This window comes from Myxine glutinosa, chromosome 1 (assembly GCF_964187855.1).
Source record: "Myxine glutinosa chromosome 1, kmMyxGlut1.1, whole genome shotgun sequence".
Classification (NCBI taxonomy): Eukaryota; Metazoa; Chordata; class Myxini; order Myxiniformes; family Myxinidae; genus Myxine; species Myxine glutinosa.
In genome coordinates, this window is record NC_136261.1 from 200,244,147 (window position 1) to 200,262,386 (window position 18,240).

Below are 18,240 nucleotides of genomic sequence, written 5' to 3' on the forward strand. Positions count from 1 at the left end.
CCTACATAGGTCACTGCATTAGCAGGACGGCCGCAACCTCAGCCAATGATGCCACCCTGCAGCCTTGTGCTGATTACCAAATAACAATGGCTGTTCACATGTATGACAAAGCAGGTTGTTACAATGTAGGGGCTGCCGTTTTGCTTATCATGTTTGCAAAAGGCAATGCGGGATACTTGCCACGCACAGCCTGCTAAACACCAATTAGACAGTTCATATTCGGGTCGGAAATCGAACCCAGACGAGCCAGCTCAATTTAGGCGAGGACGTGACCTCTGAAATCTATTGCGAGGATCTGTCGTCCTCTCGTGGTCACAATGAGTTTTACAGTTAGGGTTAGGTCCTCAACGAATTGACCAGCCATGAACCGACATTTGACAATATTTTGTTAGGGGTAGGGTTATGGGTAGGGTTATGGGTAGGGTTAGGGTTGTTATGGGTAGGGTTATGGTTGTTAGGGGTAGGGTTATGGGTAGGGTTAGGGTTTTTAAAGGTGGGGTTATGGTTATGGGTAGGGTTAGGGTTATGGGTAGGGTTAGGGTTGTTACGGGTAGGGTTATAGTTATGGGTAGGGTTAGGGTTGTTATGGGTAGGGTTATGGTTGTTAGGGGTAGGGTTATGGTTGTTATGGGTAGGGTTATGGTTGTTAGGGGTAGGGGTCGGGTTATGGGTAGGGTTAGGGTTGTTAGGGGTAGGGTTGGGGTTGTTAGTTAGACAGTTCCCTACCCATTAGACAGACATGGGTAAGGTTAGGGTTGTTATGGGTAGGGTTATGGTTGTTAGGGGTAGGGTTAGGGTTGTTATGGGTAGGTTTATGGTTGTTAGGGGTAGGGTTAGGGTTGTTAGGGGTAGGGTTATGGTTATGGTTATGGGTAGGGTTAGGGTTGTTATGGGTAGGGTTAGGGTTGTTATGGGTAGGGTTATGGTTGTTAGGGGTAGGGTTTTGGGTTGTTATGGGTTAGGGTTATGGGTATGGTTATGGTTAGGGTTGTTATGGGTAGGGTTATGGTTGTATGGGGTAGGGGTGGGTGTTATGCGTAGGTTTAGGGTTACGGTTAGTCTCAGAATGCTTACATCCTTCAGACATCTTTAGCCTGTTTCATGTCCCACACAAACCTTTCATGTCCCATTTTATAAGCCGAGTTATTAGATGACACAAACCACCATAATGATGTCACACCTTCGACAGTGGCAGCAACATAAAGATACCTTATTATTGATCTGTAAGAAACTCTGCACAACACTGATAATGAATTATTACCTCTTGCATAGTGATGATCAAAGATGAAAAGCTCAAAGCTTCTCTTTATTAAACTGAAGCAATCTTTCGCACCTTGATATCAAAGAACCCTGTCATGCCTTGTTATGGTTATGGGTAGGGTTAGGGTTATGGGTAGGGTTAGGGTTGTTAGGGTTATGGGTAGGGTTAGGGTTAGGGTTAGGGTTTTTAGAGGTAGGGTTATGGTTATGGGTAGGGTTAGGGTTTTTAAAGGTGGGGTTATGGTTATGGGTACGGTTAGGGTTATGGGTAGGGTTAGGGTTGTTACGAGTAGGGTTATAGTTATGGGTAGGGTTAGGGTTGTTATGGGTAGGGTTATGGTTGTTAGGGGTAGGGTTATGGTTGTTATGGGTAGGGTTATGGTTGTTAGGGGTAGGGTTAGGGTTGTTATGGGTAGGGTTAGGGTTGTTATGGGTAGGGTTTTGGGTTGTTATGGGTTAGGGTTATGGGTATGGTTATGGTTATGGTATGGTTATGGTCAAAGGAATTACCTTTGACCCCACGGAAGTCAAATCTAAAATTATGATGATAATAATAATGAATGCTATTACTTTAAATTAATCATTGGGATCATTCCTTTGCCTCTTCGATGTTTCATTATTGCAAATTTTAAAAAGCTCAGTCAAATTTTAATGCAGATACTGAGGCTCAAAGAAGAGGTAAAAGGAAGGTCAAAGAAAGGTAAAAGAAAAGAAAGAGGTAAAAGAAAGAGAGTAAAGGCCAACAAACTAATTATACATAGACCCGAGAAGAAATACGGACAGTCAGACAAGCAAACAGATACATTTGAGTGTGACTGAAGGTCACAGTTAACCAAGAAAGGCAGGGAGAGAATCAGCGTGAGTATGGAAGTCACAGATAAATAATGACGACAGGATATTTGCAAGATTCTAAAAGTTCATGAAATGAGACCGGATATTAGATGGAGATTGGCTGCCATCTTGAAAGAATGGGAGGACCAAATCAAAGGTCCAAATCTGAGCTGTAAGTTTATTTCTGTAGAGGGTCAGGTTATGGGTTTCTTGGTGAATGATTGTGGCCTGTGGAGGAGCTTGGTAAGGATGGAGGACAGCTCAAGCACACGGAGCAATCCTGGAGTAGAAGTAGTTGATTACTGCGAGGCCGACAACCTGTCTCCAGCGAGTGAGGAGCAAGCCCTGTGACTCAGGCTCTAGTCGAGGGATGCTGTCCCCACTGAATATAAGATGGGAAGTAATTGCAGCTGCTCAAAGGGGGAGCTCTACTCCCTGGCATTTTAAATGTATGTCTTACATACCATTATAGCCTAATTAGATGTGGAAGCAAGGATGCGTAAAGTGACATGACGTGTGAATGCGGAAGTGATTAACGTTCACACTACGGCATGGATTGCTGCAAAAAAAATTTGATTAATACACTTGTGTACATCTTCAGCCTTTATAAACTGTACCATGAGCCAAAATAAGGGCAAGGTACACTACCGGTCATAAGTTTTAGAACACCTCAATTTTTCCAGTTTCTATTGAAATTTACGCAGTTTAATGCCTCAATGTACTCTGAAATTAAGTGTAAAACAAATAAACAATTGGAGATAAAAAAGAAATCATAGAATCATTTTGTTTAACAAAATTTCATTTAAATTTTTGACTTTAAAGTCAAAAGTGGCAAAGTAGCCACCTTTTGCAGATATAACCGTCGAACACACTCGTGGCATTCTTTCTCCAATGGAAATCAAATATTGTTTGGGAAGTTCTTCCCAACACTGTTGCAGAAGTTCCCACAAATGTGTTTCACTTGTAGGTTTCTTTGCTTTTACCCTTCTGTCCAGTTCATCCCAAACAAGCTCGATGGGGTTTAAGTCTGGAAACTGTGCTGGCCATTCCATGATTTGAAGCCTACCGTCTTGATCTTTTCCTCGAAGGTAGTTTTGACATAGCCTGGAGGTGTGTTTAGGGTCATTATCTTGCTGTAGGATGAACCCCTAACCAACTAGGCGTATACCAGAGGGTATTACATGGCGCTGCAAAATGCTGTGGTAGTCCTTTTGGTTCAGGGTGCCAGTCACTCTGTGCAAGTCGCCGACTCTGGATCCAGCAAAAGAGCCCCAGACCATCACGCTTCCTCCTCCATGTTTGACAGTTGGTGTCACACACTGAGGAACCATCCTTGCCTACTCAACAGCGTACAAAAACTCTGCGTGATGAACCGAAGATTTCAAATTTTGATTCATCTGTCCATAAGACCTTCTTCCAGTCTTCAGTAGTCCACTGGCGGTGCTTCATGGTCCAGGCAAGCCTCTTTTTCTTATTTTGCCATCTTGGCAATGGCTTTCTTACTGCCACTCAACCTGTCAAACCTGCAGCTCGAAGTCTTCTCTTCACAGTTGAAACTGAGACTTGCTTATTTCGACCAGTGTTAAGCTGTGCTTGAAGCAGTTGTCCTGTGACCTGCCTAGCACACAAGCTGTTGACTCTCAGAAACTTGTCTTCTGATTCTGTTGTGGCTTTGGGTCTGCCAGACCTCTTCCTGTCAGAGTTTCCTCCAGTTTCCAATATACTACTTCCTGCAGTGCAATATTGTCCAAATAATGCTTCAGAGGGTGTAATAATAGTCTGCTCCAATGCTGCTTTTATACAGACAGGGGGTTTGTAATCAAGTAATCAGCAGAGGTTAGGACACCTGTAGAAATTGTTTGCATCAACTTTCAAGGCTTAATTTACTTACATTGCTGCAGAACAGCTGTAAGTTGTTAACCCATTACTTGTTCCCTGAAGAAGGCCTTTTTTTACAATATAACTGCAATTTACATTATTTTCCCGTTCTTGCTAACCTAAACTTTTTTTAACCTCTAGCAGTTTACTGCTTACCTTTGCACCATTTCAGGTTATTCACTGGACATTAAACTGCGTAAATTGCAATAAAAACTGGAAAAATTGAGGTGTTCTAAAACGTATGACCGGTAGTGTACATAAGGAATACAATTTGAGGATGCAAAATTCCTCAAAGGACCATTATCTTCATGGAGATTTACCACCCAATGCATTGACGCTAAAGCAGGGAGTTGCAAATGCTCACGTGATAAACAGGACAGGCCTTTCACCGGGTGCTGAAGGCGCCCATGTGCTCCCAACTCGTGACGTCGAGCGGCCTGCAGATGGAGGTGCTGGAAAGCAACCCATGGCTGGAGATGTCGAGCTCATGGCATCAAGCAACCCGCAGCTCATGGCATCAAGCGGCTCGTGGCTAGCGACCTCAAGCAACCCATGGCTGGAGACGTCGGGCAGCCTGCTGCTGGAAATGTCGAATAACCCACAGCTAGAGATGTCAAGAAACCCGCAGCTGGATTTGCTAAACAGGCCGCAGCTCATGACATCGAGCAACCCGCAACTGGAGGTACTGGGCAGCCTGAAATTAATGATATCAAGCAGCCCGCAGCTGGAGGTGTCAAACAATTTGCAGTCTATAAGTTTTTCACACCCTTTGTGAATTAAATGCAGAAAATGTTTTCAGAGTTGTCTCGTGAGTTAAATGGGAAACTTGATCATGTCATCATCGAGCTATCTCAGGTAATAAAAAAAAAGGGCCCTGCTGTAGCGGTTACCGGTAGCATGACACAATTACCCTGCACCGTCCGATGACGCAACCGGCGAGCGGTCACGTGTCCGGACTCGCCCGGGCGTGTTGAGACTTGCCTTTACCGGGCGAACGCTTGCCTTGCATACCATGCCCAGTTGAGAGGCGTGGCTTATCTATTTGCATACCACGCCCCGCCTGAGAGGCGTGGCTTATCTATTTGCATACCACGCCCCGCCTGAGAGGCGTGGCCTTTGTGTGTTGAGTTTCTGATATATATTGCCGCCCGTTCGATGGGCTGATTCAGTGCTTTGGAGTTCGTTTGAGTGAGCTGGGAATAAATAGCTCAGAGAAACCTAATTCCTGGCGTCGTCCATTTTGTCCGATTTTATCGTGTGAGCACAGCTCCCACAATTGGTGACCCCTTTCTACGAACACGGCGATGGAGTCAGCTGTAGCTTTGAAGCTCCCGGGCTTTTGGGAATCTCACGCGGCCGTTTGGTTTGCTCAAACGGATTCTCAATTCGCCCTGCGGAACATTACGGAGGACACGACGCGCTACCACCACGTGGTCTCCGCGCTCAACGCTTCCTCCGCTTCCTGGGTTCTGAGCTTCCTACAGCACCCGCCGGACGCCGACAAATACGGCGCTCAAAGACCTACTCCTCGGTGCGTTTGGACTCACGGAGACCGAACGCGCACGACAACTACTCGACCTCCCGGAGCTGGGTGAGGCCCGTCCGTCCGAAAGCATGGACCACATGCTTGCTCTTCTCGGTGACCACAGCCCGGACTTCCTCTTCCGCGAGCTATTCCTCCAGCGGCTACCCGGGCAGGTACGGTTAGCTTTGGCTAATTCGCCCATCACGGACCCTCGCGCCCTGGCCAAGGAGGCCGATAAATTTTGCTCGGCCAGGCGACACGTCGGAGCAGCCGCCTGGGACCCTGGGCCGACCGAGGCAACGCCCGCGCCACGACCGGCGCCTCCAGACCGGCGCCGCCTCCGAGTCAGCGCCACTGGCGGCAGCGGTCGCCGCGACGCCCTGTCGACCGAACCCGACGCGACCGCCGGAGCCTCCACCAGAGCGGACCATGTGCTATTACCACGCCAGGTTCGGGCAGAAGGCCAGAACATGCCGCCCACCATGCACTTTCGGCGGGTCGGGAAACGACCAGGCCGGCGCTCGCTGCCTGCCATGAGCGTCGGCCATTCAGGCAGCCTTCTGTTTATCACGGACACGGAGGCTGGGCGGCGTTTTTTGTGTGACACCGGCGCTCAGCTGAGCGTGATACCCGCCTCGGTGGAGGACAAACAGGCCGCGCTTTGCGGCCCCGCTTTGGTTGCCGCAAACGGTTCCTCCATCCACACCTTCGGTTCGCGCAGCGTCGCATTCTGCTTCAGGTGCCAGCGCTTCAGGTGGGACTTCATCACGGCGAACGTGCCCATGGCCTTGCTGGGTGCAGATTTTCTTTGCTCGCATGGGCTTTTGGTCGACGTCAAACGGCGTCGGCTCATCAACGCGGAGACCTTCAGCTCGCTCGCTTACTCATTGAGCGGCTCCGCTCTGACCAAGCTAGCCTGCGCGCTCCCGGCCGTGGACGATTTCACCCGCCTACTCGCCGAGTTTCTCGCCCTCACGCAGCCGACGTTTTCGGCCGTCGCCGTCAAGCACGGCGTCGAACACCACATCCCGACCACAGGTCCACTGGTCTACGCCAGGGCTCGCCACCTCGACCCGGCCAAACTCGCCGTAGCGAAGGCGGAATTCGACGTGCTGGAGCGATTGGGAATTGTGCGGCGCTCGAATAGCACGTGGGCCTCGCCCCTGCACATCGTGCCCAAACCGGGTGGCGGATGGCGACCATGCGGCGATTACCGCCGCCTCAACGATGCCACCACCCCCGACCGGTACCCGATACCACACATACAGGACTTTTCCGCCCGTTTGGCGGGGCGGGTGATCTTCTCCAAGGTCGACCTCATTCGGGGCCACCACCAGGTACCTGTCCGGCCGGCCGACGTTCCGAAGACGGCTGTAATTACACCTTTTGGCCTCTTCGAGTTCCTCCGAATGCCGTTCGGCCTTAAGAACGCGGCCCAGGCCTTTCAGCGGCTGACGGACAGTGTGCTGCATTCTCATCTTTCTCACCTTTCATCTTTCTCAGTGAGTCTCACCTTTCTGTTCGTCTACCTGGATGACATTCTCATCGCCAGCACTTCCCGGGCGGAGCACCTCCTCCACCTGCGCACGCTTTTTGAGTGCCTCGGCCAGCATGGCCTCATCATCAACCCGGCGAAATGCCAGTTTGGCGTAATGGCCGTCGACCTCCTGGGGCACCGCATCACGAAGCGCGGGGCCGTCCCGCTGCCTACCAAGGTGGAGGCAGTCACAAGTTTCCCACGCCCTCGCTCCATCAAGGCCCTACAGGAATTTTTGGCGATGGTAAATTTCTACCACCGGTTCGTGCCTCGCGCCGCCCAACTCATGCGCCCCCTGTACGAAGCCCTCCGGGGCAAGCCGGCCAAGCACGTCGTCGCCTGGACCACAGAGATGGACACGGCGTTCACGGGCGCTAAGCTGGCCCTCGCCAACGCGACCATGCTGGCGCACCCGGCGCTCGATGCACCCATCGCCCTCACCACGGACGCTTCCGACTACGTGGTGGGCACCGTGCATGAACAGTGGGTGAATGGAGCTTGGCAACCGCTGGCCTTCTTCAGCCGGCAGCTTCGCCCTAACGAGCGCAAGTATAGCGCTTTCGACCACGAGCTCCTCGGCCTTTACCTGGCTTTTCGCCACTTCCGCCATCTTTTGGAGGGCCGCCCGTTCATGGCGTTTGTGGACCACAAACCCCTGGTCTTCGACATGGCCAAGGTTACGGAGCGGTGGTCGGCCCGCCAGCAGCGCCACCTCTCCGCTGTGTCCGAATTTGCGACGGACATCCGGCACGTCGCGGGCAAGGACAACGCTGTGGCCGATTGCCTCTCCCGGTCCGGCGCGAACGCCGTCCACCTGGGTGTGGACTTCGCCCGCATGGCGGCCGACCCCACGGTGCAAGCCCTCCGGACAGGGGACACAGGCCTGCGGTTGGCCGACGTCCCCTTCGAGGACACAGGCGCAGTTCTCCTGTGCGACATCTCCCTGGGCCAACCTCGCCCCATCGTGCCCACCGGATGGCGGCGGCACATTTTTGACGCCCTCCACGGCCTTTCCCACCCGGGCCGGAAAGCATCACAGAAGCTCGTGGCAGCGAAATTCGTCTGGCATGGGCTCCGTAAAGACGTCCGCGACTGGGCCAATGACTGTGTCGCCTGCCAGCGCACGAAGGTCCACCGGCACACCCAGGCCCCGTTGGCACCATTTGACGTGCCCGCGTGGCACTTCAACCACGTCAATGTGGACCTGGTGGGACCCCTTCCCTCCTCGCGGGGCTTCCCCCACCTCCTCACAATGGTGGACAGGACCACCAGGTGGCCGGAGGCCATCCCGCTGGCATCAACAACATCCGCCGACGTGGTGCAGGCCTTCATTGGCACCTGGATTGCCCGTTTCGGTGCCCCCTCGGACATCTCCTCCGATAGAGGCCCGCAATTCACCTCCGATCTTTGGGGCGCGGTCGCCCAGGCCTTGGGGGTCAAGCTTCACCGCACCACGGCCTACCACCCCCAAGCCAACGGCTTGTGCGAGCGGTTCCACCGCTCGATGAAGGCCGCTCTCAGGGCCAGCCTCCAGGACGACGGTTGGGCCGACAGGCTCCCGTGGGTCCTATTGGGCCTCCGAACGGCCCCTAAAGAGGACCTCCAGGCTTCCACCGCCGAGCTGGTCTACGGCCAGCCACTGCGCGTGCCGGGCAAATTCATCCCTGATGCCACCGGCCCCTGGTCCGTGGCTCGCCAACGCTCGGTCCTCCAGGAGGCCGCCAGGAGATTTGCCCACGTCCCGCCACGGCTGCCCCCAACCCCACGTCCCCCCAGCACTTCGCACTGAGGAGTACGTTTTTATCCGGCACGACGCACACCGGGGACCGCTCCTGCCGCCGTACGATGGACCTTTCCGGGTCCTGAAGAGGGACGACAAGTCGTTCACCATCGACATCGGCGGCAAGGCGGACCGCATCTCCGTGGACCGCCTCAAGCCGGCCCATTTGGACCTCGACCAACCTCCACGGTTGGCCCTTCCTCCACGTTGGGGCCATCCCCCGTCAACCAGGCCCCCCACCCGACCATCCACTGCTCCGCCACCTACCACCCCCACACGAATCGTCAGGGGTCGTTTCCGTCGGGTCATCAAGACCCCCCTCAAACTGACTCTCCCGGTGCATGTTAATTCTGGGGTGGCGCGTGTAGTGGTTACCGGTAGCATGACACAATTACCCTGCACCGGCCGATGACGCAACCGGCGAGCGGTCACGTGTCCGGACTCGCCCGGACGTGTTGAGACTTGCCTTTACCGGGCGAACGCTTGCCTTGCATACCACGCCCCGTTGAGAGGCGTGGCTTATCTATTTGCATACCACGCCCCGCCTGAGAGGCGTGGCTTTTGTGTGTTGAGTTTCTGATATATATTGCCGCCCGTTCGATGGGCTGATTCAGTGCTTTGGAGTTTGTTTGAGTGAGCTGGGAATAAATAGCTCAGAGAAACCTAATTCCTGGCATCGTCCATTTTGTCCGATTTTATCGTGCGAGCACAGCTCCCACACTGCTACCATAAAAAGTACACCCACCTGGAGCGCTCCACCGAAGATACCTCTGCATGGATTACTGCTGCGGAAAGAGATCAATCCCTCAGGTTGAAGGAGATTTGCTCAAACTGAGAGTAAAGTTTGAAGATAAGCTTATTCAGAAGAACCTCTACTTGAGGAAGCAAAATCTGTTCCTTATATGTTCCTTCCAACCCAGATGTCTACAACACTCCATCAAAAGTCATCACAAAGTTGTTGGAGATCCGCTCGGAGAAAGCCACAAAATCCCGGTGGTAAGCACTCATCGGTTACCACCAAAGCAGCTCAGTGGTAAGAACAGCAGCCCTGGCCCAATTATAGTCAGTTTCTCTAGGATGACCGACCACTACCATGTACTTTGTGCCTTCGAACAGGCTCACCAGAGACAGAATGCCGTGAACACCCACTGTAAGCCTTGCAGTGCGCACAGACCTTCTCGCCAAGATGAGAGGGAGAGGGGTCGTCTCACATCTATAGCCTACGATCTTTGCAAAAAAAAACAGCAGCTGGCAACTAGAATCAAGGTTAAAGGAACCAAGGTCTTCCACCAAACCAAAAATTAAGATGATTCTCACACAAACTGGTCAGTTTGGATTGCTTAGATTATAATTAGCTTAGATTATAATGAACAACGGTGAAAATAATCAAATTTATACTGTGATGTTAAGTTTTGCTTTCATTTAAACAATCAATACATCATAATAAATATGATGTTGATTGACACTTGTATCATTAGTAATGCACCTAAACAATTATTAGCCCCCGTTGGACTTAGTCCGAAATGCGAGTTTATGGATTGAGCCTTATCCATCCATGTGTCTGTCCATCCGTGCATTCATCTAAAACCATTTCTTGGGCATGTATCTACCAATTTTGTTCAAGCACTCCAAGGACCAACAAAACAGAAATCGAATAGGAGTTAGAATAAACCCACAGGGTCCTGAAGAACATTTGAAAAGATCATCTGACCCATCATGACCAATCCCCACGTTGTCCTTAAAAGCCGTAGGTTGTCTTAACTTGCTACTAAAACCGAAAACAGAAATTGAATCCAAGTTAAAACAAACCAGTGAAGCTACTCGAAGCATAGAAGGAAGAATGACGAAGATCCCCGTCATTGCTCTTCCCCATGTTAAATCCTTAAATTGCGTAGGTTAGTTAAACCTTATCGGATTTTCACCAAATTTGTTGTAGTCGAGTGTTTAACCACTTCAGCGACTACCAAAACCGAAAACAGAAATCAAATCCAAGTTGAAATAAGCCCTTGAGGGCGTTTGAAGCAAAACCCCATTTTTACCAGAGGAAATTATTTTCAGTCATAAAACATGGTTCATAAGTCATCCATCGACCATCCTAACAAAACAAAAGCTTATATATAACCTGAGGCACACAATTATGTTCATAACATTAACCAAAACCCTCATTAGACAACTTCATTCGCCGAAAACCATGTGGCCTAACATCTAGCCAAGACCAAGCTGAGACCAATGGCCTATGGGCCATATTTTAAAACATTAATAAATCAAAAACTACCTTGGCTTTAAAACATTAATAAATCAAACTTTTTAAAAACCTTGTATTTCCTAATATCCACACATATCCGCAGGACCAATACAGGAAACCTGTCTCACAATGGTCTAAACTCAGCTCACATTCCCTGTTAGTGGGTGAACAATCTATATAGGCTGAAACAAAATTACGGCTTAAGAACCCCGCGATGTGATAGTGTGCTAAACAATATTGGGGACTGCCATATTGGTAAGGCTTTTTTTTTCCTATGATGAGCACCTCGTTAATCATCTTTAAAAATGGCTGTTTAAAGACACACAAACACCCAATTTACATTCATGCACTCTCTTGGAGGTCGATAAGTATGCATGCAAGGTTTGGGGCTGCTAGGTTTCATGGTTTTGGCATTATGGAGGAGACACACACACACACTGCTTTTTATTATTATAGATAAGAAAATGCCTTTAATGCAACAAATTGATGTTACTGGACCCTCCCCCCTCCTGCCCCCTGTTGGTGGAACACGTTTAAGTAACAATAAGTAAGTAAATGGTCCGAGAAATGGTTGCTGGGGACACGATTAAGTAACAAATTTGCCACCAGTCGGCCATATTGGATCTGATCTTGAAACAAAATGATGTGCTTATGTAAGCCATCATTCTTGAAAGTGTGCCAAGTTTGAACATTATCGGTAAATGCTTTTGGTGGCGGACGTTTGGTAAATGCTTAATGGTTGCGGACGTTTCCAATATCAGGTTTTTTTTACAATTAAATGGCTGCCAGTCTACCAGTCAGCTATCTTTGATCAGATCACAAAATAAAGTGAGGTGCACGTGTATGCCATCATGTACTGTGCTTTTGCCAGATTTGAACAAAATCGGTAAATGCATGTCCCATAAATGATGGGGGACGTGCTCAATACTGGGTTCTTTTTACAACTAAAATGGCCACCAGTTTAGCAGTCAGCCATATTTGATGAGAACGCAAAATAAAGTGAGGCACACGTTTATGCCATCATGTACTGTGCTTGTGACAAGTCTGAACAAAATCGGAGCATGCATGTGCAAGAAATTGTTGGGGACATGTTTAAGTAACAAAATGGCCACTAGTTGGCCATCTTGGATCTGATCTTGAAACAAAATGACATGCGTATGTGAGCCGTCATTCCTTAGCTGTGTGCCAAGTTTGAATAACATTGGTAAATGCATGTCCGAGAAGTTGAGGACGTGTTCAATATCGGGTTTTTTTAAAAACAAAAATGGCGGCCAGTCAGTCATTTTTTATCGCATTGCAAAACAAAATGATGTGCTTATGTATACTATCATGTATTGTCTTTGTGCCAAATATGAATAAAATCGGTCCATCTATCTCTGAGATATGGTTGCGGACGGATGGACGGCCGAGACCCAATCGATAAGGCCCCCTTTCAGACTAAGTCCAACGGGGGCTAATAATCTTTGTAACTGCTTGCATTCTGTGTACGATTTGTTTGAATCCTACTTTTTATATTTTATTTTCTCTGTTATTTGACTCAAATTGTTTGAAATGTGGAAAACACATGATGACGATGATAGTAATAAAGGCTGAGAAAGGACCTCAGTCTATGGCATGTTCCAAAGTGACATACTTTATAGTTTTGGAGGCCGTAGATTAAATATTGTTACGTTTGTGGGGGTATGTGATGACATACCATAGTGGAGATAGGATTGTATAAATTATCATGGACCGCGTGCGAGTAAGAAGCCTATCTCGATGTATGTAAGTAGAAAAACTGTGAGGTTAAGTTAGTTTATGTGTTCTTCACATGGGGGGGGGGGGGTGAAGATATGCTAATTAGGTAGGGTCTAAGCATAGTTCTCCCAGTATGTGATTGCTCCCTGTGGTTTTTCCGTATGTTTTTTAATTTACAAGGCCGGCCATACAAAACGTCCATGAAATCACCACAGTCCATTAACCAACAACCACCACCGCAGACAATGCCGAACATTCCCGATCGGGCTAAACCCCACCCCATCACCGCCGACAGGATCCGCACATTTACGGTCAGCAAATAAACACTGCCTCCGAAAGACTGTAACAGGCAACTAAGCACGGCCGCATAGGACCTGGTAGGGAAAAAGGTCACGCCCCGAGCTTTTGCAATTTGTCGTATGATGTCAGAGAGCGAAGGTTCAAGGAGGAGTGAAGAGGAGGAAGGCGTCTCTTTGTCACTCTCGCTCTCGTTCTGGTTTTTGGTCGCGGGCGGTCGCTTTTGTCTTGGGTGGCTCTTGAGGAGAACTTTGCGGAGCTTTGGGAATTTTTGCAAGGTTGGAGGAAAGGTTGTTTTTGAACTGTGGTGCTCTTGGGGAGGCTGGAGTTGTGTTACGTTTTGGAGGGAGTGGAGAGCGAAGCAGGACCGGCCGCACGAATTGCCTCACGTTTTTGTCGCAGTGGAGAGCGACTCTGCGCCATTGTTGGCACGCTCCCCACGTGAGTGGCGTTGGGCAACCTGCCACGGCCGATTTCATTCAAAAGCCTCGTAGGCCAGAGCTGAGTACCGGCCGACCAATAAGACAATTGATTTAATTTTCTTTATCTTCATGCAGCACATAGACAGTATAGGGAGGGAGAGATGTACAATAGTTGATTGATTAATTGCGTACTTCAATGAATAAATGATAATCGTGAAATAATTAATTTCTTAATCAATTGGCTAATAGCATACTTAAACCACCAGTGTTTCATCTGAAGCTGTAACTTTTTGAAAATGAATTAATCAAAAATTAAATAATTAATTGATTAATTATATTCAATAACTAATTAATCAATTAATTTGATTAATCAATAAATAAAAACACCCTTTACAGCCAAATCACTTGGTCATTGTCTTGTCCAAATATCAGCTTCCTAGCTCAAAAGGTGCCTGAGATATTGCCCGGATGAGAAAGAAAATAAATAAGTGATTAATAATGAAAATAAATAAACAATAATGGTAAAATAATTAAATTATTAATCAATTGGTAAATAGTGATAGGGATATTTTCCTACAGTAGTATGTAATAGATGAATCAAGAAATTCAATGTCCATAACTTTTGTCAGAAGAAGAATCACAAATTTTAATTCCCGAGGAGGGCAACACTTTCTGTCTCCAAGGAAATACACAGCAAGAAAACAATAACCTTTATCAACCAAGAAGAGCATATTACAATTCACGAGAGCACATTGCAAGATTCACAGAAAGTCCCAAGTGAAAATCCTGGTACAGTAGAAATGTACATCAAAGGAAACATCATAAGGATACAGTAGCATGCACAGTATACAGTCAACATACAGTGTAAACATACAGAATCGACCAGCCAAGTGAAACATCCTAAGTACAACATTTACAACATTACAAACCCAGTGATAATCCTAAGTACAACAAACCAACATATTACAAACCCAGTGATAATCCTAAATATTTGAACATCAGCCCTGATCTTTATACAAGTTGAGAATGGGAGGAGCAAGTGGAGGGGGAGGAGTGAAGAGAGGGGAGGAGAGCAGTAGGATTGGTTCGGCAAAGTGTGGGTGGGAGGGAGCAAGGATCGAGGGATACAATGTGATTGGTCGAGTGAAATATTGAGCAGAGGGATACCCGGCTGTTTGAGGAATGCATATTAAAATCTCCTTAATGAGGAAGATATGTTCTTCGAGACTCTTCGACGCCAAGGTTCTCTCAATCACATGTAAATAAAGTAAAAAACTTTATATATCTATCTATAATTCCAGTAATCTCTGTACGTTTGTACGTCTGTACGTCTGTACGTTTGTCTGTGACCGCTGTTTCTCGACAACTACCGGTCCGATATACTTGAAACTTGCCAGGTATATTGCTGGGGACCCGAGGATGTGCCTTTTCAAGGTTTGAAATCTATCTATAATTCCAGTAATCTCTGTACGTTTGTACGTCTGTACGTCTGTACGTTTGTCTGTGACCGCTGTTTCTCGACAACTACCGGTCCGATATACTTGAAACTTGCCAGGTATATTGCTGGGGACCCGAGGATGTGCCTTTTCAAGGTTTGAAATTAATCGGACAAGTACTTACCGAGCTATGGCGATTTAGCCGTTCGCCGTTCGCTTTGCCGTTGCGAATGGACCAAACCATTCATGTAAATAGAGGGGGGGTGGGGGGGTTCTGTGGTCGTTCGCTTTGGCTTTGCGAATGGACCAAACCATTCATGTAAATAGAGGGGGGGTTCTGTGGTCGTTCGCTTTGGCTTTGCGAATGGACCAAACCATTCATGTAAATAGAGGGGGGGGGGTTCTGTGGTCGTTGCGAATGGACCAAACCATTGTTTGTTTTTTGCAGTTTTTTTTTTTTTTGCAGTTTTTTTTTTTTTTGCAAGGAACGGGCACCCACGTACGGGCACGTCCTAGCTTATATATAGTACGGGCATGCCCTAGTATTTACTAATTCAAACTTTTAAATATTATCTTAGAAACAAGCATCTCAAATTTATCTTTGTCAACCGCAAAACTCATTTTAACATTATTGTTTTCACAGGACCTGAGTATTCTGCCATTTGATGCAAGGGCTATCATACCATATTGCAAATTGACACACTAGTAACATGAGTTTTAATAAGTCATGTTAAAACTTCAAAACAGGCATCCAATTAAATAAGAAAGTCCTTATTTAATCAATAGGTCACTCAGTAGCTATGACAACCACATCCTTTGTCAACCTGCAAACTCATCTTTTCCCTCATAAGTCAAAATCATATATAAGAGGTATAAACCTATATACTGTATATACCCTTACAAAAGATTTTTTACTGAGAAGATATTGGATCAGAGAGCCAGAGATAGCTAACCTACCAGGCTGCATGTACGTGGCGGATATTTGGAATAAGTTTATAGGATTTTACACTTTAGACTAACTTTTATCAAACATTAATAAGCTATACGTTTTATTTGATTCAGTGTTTAATTTATCGTTCTTTTGAAAGATTTACTGAGAACGTTGACAATTCCATAAAACTATCTATTAGATTAACTTGTAAGTGGAAGTAGAAAGAGGTGCACTGGGCCCATCCCCCATCGGCCAGCGCAGAGTAACTCATCCACTTCTATTGTATCAGGGAACTCTTTGTCCAACTCTGCAAAATAATTACCATGTATTTTGCATTTACTTATCAAAACAATGTTAGCTTCGACCTCGTACTGAGTCGATTATTCACTAGTTTTACCAAACACAATGGGATTTGTAAAGCAATTCAGTGAATGCTAATTACTTCAGGCAGCCGAGTCAGACATCGTGGAACCAGCTGTATTATTTAATTATTTACCAAGAAAACAATATCTTTTGCTTCAATTTGCTTCTGGAACTTCAGTAAGACATATTCGATCTAACATTACATTATTTCCAAAAAAACACCCTATTTGTAATCATATTACCCCATCATAAAAATGATTTTGCCATGACAATATGTGGTCTACCATTGCCTCTACTAAGAATTTACTTTTCTCGAGCAAACGAATTTGGTCAGAGTGTCGGAGATAATTCGCCTACTGAAGGAAATCTCAACTTCTGCATGGAAATCACAAAAAAACTTGCACACGAGGTGAGCAGGTTGTAGCTCATAGAAATTACTTGCTTCATAAATTTTACACTTCCACAATAGCATACCTAAACCACCACCGTTTCATCTGAATCTGTAGCTTTTTGAAAATTAATTAATAAAGTAAGTAATGAATAATTAAATAATTAATTGATTAATCAATAAATCAAAAATAGCCTTTACAGCCAAATCATTTGGTCATTCTCATGTCCAAATATCAGCTTCCTAACTCAAAAGGTGCTTGAGATATTGCCCAGATGAGAAAGGAAATAAATAAGTGATTAATAAATGGATAATAATTAAGCAACTGATCAATTAATTGATTAATCAAAAAACAAAAAATACCTTTTTGCCAAAACACGTGCTCACTTTTCTGCCCAAATTTCAGCTTCCTAGCTCAAAGGATGGCTGAGATATCGCCTGGACAAACAAGAAAGAAAACAAACAGAAACCGGAAAAAAGAAAGAAACCGGAGTGAAAACTGAGTACTTACTCCCTTTCAGTGCGCATCGTTGCCGGGCCCCCTTTGGCGCCCGGAAATGCCATCATGCAGCACCTGGAGATGGAACAGAGAGGGGAGTTGTGTACAATAGGAAGACACATTCGAAAGTAAGAACACATAATGAGCACGTGATTTTAAATGATGCTTGTTATATGTTGCATGGGGAACACATGCTTGTGGATGAAGGAGGGATAAAATGGTTATTTTGTAAAATTCATTCGATTCTCATTGAGCATTTTATTACTTCCGCCACCGAAGGTGGGCCGTGTTTATGGGCCGTTAGCATAAATCATTCTCAAGGGAAAATTTGAGGATTCCCTTAAATTTTCCCCAAAGGACACCCTTAAGTTGAGGATTGTTGTATATACGAATAATCCTTAACGTTTTCCTTAAATCCTTCCTTAAAGTTAAGGGAGAATCCCCCCCTCCCCCATCCTTAACTACAAACATTTGAGTTTCTAAATGGCGATATTCATGGAAATTATTGAAACTTCTTCCAAGTGAAAAACAAATTCTTCAAATTTCAGAAAATTTATTAAAAATACAAAACTATAATATCTTGGTTGGATAAGTGTCCATCCCCCTGAGTTAATACTTGGTGGAAGCACCTTTGACAGCAATTACACCTGTGAGTCTGTTGGGACAGGTCTCTACCAACTTTGCACACCTTGATTCGGCAATATTTCCCCATTCTTCTGCACAAAACTGTTCAAACTCAGTCAAGTTGCGTGGAGAGCGTTGACGAACAGCAATCTTCAAGTCAGGCCACAGATTTTCGATTGGATTTAGGTCGGGGCTCTGATTGGGGCCACTCAAGGATATTTATCTTTTTGTTCCTTAGCCACTCCAGTGTAGCTTTGACTGTGTGCTTCAGGTCATTGTTATGCTTAAAGGTGAACTTCCGTCCCAATTTCAGCTTTCTTGCAGAGGGCATCAGGTTTTCTTCGAGGATATTTCTGTATTTTGCTCCATCCTTTTTCCCCTTCTATCCTGACAAGTGCCCCATTCCCTGCTGATGAGAATAATTGCCATAACATGATGCTGCCACCACCATACTTCACAGTAGGGATGATGTTCTTTGGGTGATGTG